This window comes from Vigna radiata, unplaced genomic scaffold (genome assembly GCF_000741045.1).
Source record: "Vigna radiata var. radiata cultivar VC1973A unplaced genomic scaffold, Vradiata_ver6 scaffold_154, whole genome shotgun sequence".
Taxonomy (NCBI): Eukaryota; Viridiplantae; Streptophyta; class Magnoliopsida; order Fabales; family Fabaceae; genus Vigna; species Vigna radiata.
In genome coordinates, this window is record NW_014542916.1 from 665,495 (window position 1) to 670,239 (window position 4,745).

Here is a 4,745-nt window from a genome sequence, read left to right on the forward strand (position 1 = left end):
AGATTTTGGAGGTTTTCCTTTGGAATGTCTAACAGTAGCTGAATAGTGGAACCACTCAAAGCTTGAAGAACTTGTTGATTTGGATCATAAATTCTCATTCTACGAATGTTGTTTTGATTATAGAGTGTCACAACTTCAGTGGGGGATGGCAAGTTGTTGCCAAGTCTTCCATAACATACTCCAGATTGTGCTTCTGAGTCAAATGGAACAAAATAGTAACTCTAGTGAGTAGATCAAATACTACTACCTGGCTTCTCAATGAATTGCCTAACTTGCATGATTGTCTTGCCATAAAATGTGTTTACTTTTTAACAGCATATAGAAGTAGTCCATTTTAAATGATATTTTTAATTTTCAATAAAATTTAAATACATTTTTGGTACCTCAAATTTAAAATATAATCTTTTAACTTCTATAATTTGAAAAAAAAAAATTGTCCCTTTATCTAAACATCTAATACATAAACTTCTCAAAATAAATGATTTAGAAGGAAAACAAAGCATGTATTTGACATCAAAATTCAATTTGAGACTTATATGTCACCGGTACATGTATGTAATTGACGTCAATGAACCGTTAATTAATAATTATTATAAACTAAATTCACAAAATTTTATACATATAAAAAGTTAGTAGATAGTCCATATAGTATCTTGTTTTTCACCAATAATGTCTTTTTCAAGCCAAAAGTAAATGGCTAGATAACAATAAAAATAAATAATATTTTTTTCGATTTAATATAAACTAACTGAAATAATTATTAAAAAATAATAAAATAAGCATTAACTTAATAAATATTAACTAAAATAAATATTATAAAATAATAAAGTTGATGTCAACTTAACAAAATGTAAACCAAAACAATTAAAATGATAATAAGTTAGTGTAGACGAACTGAAAGTATTTTTATTTATTTTTATATTTATATTTATTTAAGTTAGTACTAAGGAATATATTATTAATTCGCGTGTTTTGTTAACAACAAAAGTTAGTGTCAATTATTTTTAATCTAAAGATTTTAAATTTAAAGATAATTAATATTTTCATTCACATTTTTTCACTCTGACTTTCAACTTTATTATGGGGACATTCTTAGAATCAACTTTCAAAAATCAATGCTAACATAGGTCACGATTTAAGAGACATGCTTGTACGATATAAATCCAAACACTATTAACTATTTAGTGTTGTCTTTTGTTTATTATTATTGACTTTTTTTATCAATGCTAAATACTTTGTTTTTCTTTTAAAACTATTTGTATTAATACAAAATCATTTAATAATCTATATTTGAAAATTGATGTTAATTATTCATACTTATAAAGAATAAAAATAAGAATTCGTTAGTTATGGTTAGTTTTGATAAATTTGTTTACAAAAAATATGAAAAACTAATGTAAAAAGTCTCATTCAAAATAATATATTGTAACAAAATTGTTAATAGTTGTAATAGTTCATATATTCTTAATAATTGTATTATTGATACAAACTAATTATATAATTAATTAATAAATAATCAATATGAAACCTAATTGGTGTCTATCTCTCCATGTAATTACTTATTTTCTATACTATTAGCTCAAATTATTTGAAAGGAAATATAATATCATTGTTGCAAACAACTAGATGGAGCGTAAATGGCAGTTTCATTTTCCACTAAAAATTAGAATTTTGTTGTGGTGGAGGTTTTTATTCAAAGATGGAGATGTGAGAGATAGCGGTAGGTGCTTGAATGAACTTACAGTTCATCGTGATAGTGTAATATTTTGCGATTTTGGTACGAAAATGACTTCATGATGGTTGTTTGTTTCTGGTTTTAGGTTTATCTATTTGTAGGTTTGAGGTGGAGATGATGGCTCCGATGACGTTGTGTTGTTATGTGGTAGTTGACTAAGATGGAAAGTTCGAACAGGTGGAGAGATTTCACGATTTAGGGTTCATGATTTGGAATTTTGCAGTGCGCTCAAACTATTATATATATGGTGGCTATAATGGTGATTAACGAAGAGTTTTTGTTTTCACGTTCTTTGGTGTGAAGAGATTTGAACAAACTTGGGTTTGGGTTTTCAAATGGAGGTTGCTCGTGGTTGTTCGATAAAAACGAGCAGACTCGCGGTGGCTATTGCTAACTGATTTGCGAGGTTGAAGGAGATGATGATGGCGGGTTCTGATGCCTGACGACTTTTGCAGTGGTCAGATGATGGATGATTGTTTTGATGGTAGCTAGGATTTTGGGAGTGAGAGGTTGAAGGTGATGACTTGGCCACATTCAATTACCATATTTCCACGTCAATCTTCGTTTAAGTTGTCACATATGTAATAAAGTTACTTTTTATTCATTAATGGTTCACATGAACATTGAGTTTTTAACATTTAGACGTGGTCATAAAAAAAAATCAAATTAAATAAAAATTACAAAATTTGAGACCATTCTAAATGGATGGAAAAGTCGAAGACTACTTTAAATAAAATTCACAAAAATCAAAATCAAAATAAGTATTAAGTTAATTAAAACTTTTGTATTGTTGATTTTTTTATCATATTAGCAATGAATTATGCAATACATATTATACTGAATCAAATACTCATCCAATTTTGTTTAAAATAAAAAAATGAAAGTAAAAGATACTCACATGTATGAAAAAAAATCGTACAATTTTTCTTCTTCTTACATGTAGCCAATGAATAACAGAAGAGATATAATGAGACAAATATCTGATAATGGATAAATATTATATATCTTGTGTCGTTGTGATTCTACTTCCTTTCATCAATGCATGGAAAGTGTAAAAGAAATGGTGAGTGTTGAAAGAGGGTGATACCTGTTATGATTGAATCAGTGAATAGAAGCATAAAGAGAATGAGTGTATAAGTGATTGAAGAGTGAGATGGAGCCATATATATATATGATGAGAAGAACGTTATAAGGAAGAAGAAAGGGAATTGCAATGTAGGTTTGAAAAATAGTTGGTATATATAGAGAAAGAAGTTGGGTTAGGATTGAATTTTTGTTGTGCATTATTTCTATGGCGTCAATCTGGATGACGGGTCAAGCATTGCATCATTCACCAAGTAGCTTCAATAACAACAAAAGACAGCTTATTACACTGAATGTTTTTTTCTCATATGGTGGTTACCCAGCAACTTGTTTATGTTCTTCTCAGTGTTAAAAAACATTTAAAGACAGCAATGATAAATCTCCATCTCAATAATTTTTTATTGGGTGGAAAAAAAAGACAAATATAGTCAATGATTAATGACATGAAATAGTGAGGCTAAAATTTAGATGAAAGAAAAAAAAAAGTTCATATATTCATATTTTTTAAGTTATAAAGCTAACTTGGTTGTTTTCCTTGCAAGGAAACAAATGCACACAGAAAAAAAAAAAAAGAAGCAAATTGATTAACGCAAATATCTTTTAATCAAGTAGCCAAAGTTCAAATATTAATAATTTTGATTTATTTATAAAATAAAATACTGTTAGAAAAGAAATGTCCATAAATGAGTCCTAATTACCACAAAAAAGAGGTAATAAAAATATTTGACAGTATTTTGCATTCATTTACTATTTTTAAGGTATGAAGGCTGATGGTAAACAACAGCTCAACTTGAGAATGAAAAACTGGAACTGAGTTTTATGGTTTATTTTTTCAAATGAGCAAAGTCTGCTTTATATTACATAAGTAATAAAATGATAACTTTTTTTAGATTTAAGATATTAGGATTTTAAAATATCTGAAGGGTTAAACAGAACATAAATTGTGTCGACCATACATGGAATCTCCAGTGGATATTACTAGTATATAAACATAAATGTGTTGGGCCAATTGTGCCTATTTTTTATTATGATAATAGAAATATTTATTATAATACAAAAAAATTATTAAAATAAATATTTTTATTATTCTTTATAATTTTATATGATAGCTTTGTTATTGTGAGTAGTTAATTGAATTTAAGAATAACAGTTAGGTAAAATGGTCCAAAATGGCAGTTAGAGAGAATCTCCATTATTAATGGAATATATATATATATATGGGGTTTGTTAACACGCGTATGCTGATTTTCAGTTGGTACGTTTTAACCATGTGTACCGGATTATAGTAGACAAAAATATCCTTATTTATCATGGATTCTAAGTTTTAAGGTCAAGGATAATTAAATAATTTTCATTCTCAAAACTAAAAAAAAAAGAAACCCTCAAACCCTTACTCACCTCCCTCATTCCTCTCAACATTTTCTCTGTCATCTCTCTCACTCTAACATTTTCTCTGTCATCCCTACTATTGCCCCAATTGAAAAAAGAAATCATAAACCCTTGCGTAACCCTTGTCCTTTTCCCTTTACACAAAGTGTTTCTTTTTCCTTTCAACCTAGAATTGAAAGAATTGTACTCCTAGGAAATTCTTCTATACCTATTTCTTTAATTTCCTTATGTCCCTTTTTTATCACTGAATCAAATTGTACAGGCGTTTAGAATAAACTTTAACCATTTGTGCAAGATAAAAAAAACAGTAAAATCATTTCTTACCTTTGAGATTTGGAAAGAGTAACATAAAATGACAAGTTTATATTCATTTTACACACATTAATAAATATAAAATGATTATAAAAGAGTAAACTTTTTTAATTTTAAAAAATATCTCTAATTCAAATTGCTACCACCATCTTCAATTGGGTTGAGATGAGAGAAAAAATGTTGGAATGATGACAGAGAAAATGTTGAAATGAGAGAGAAAATATCT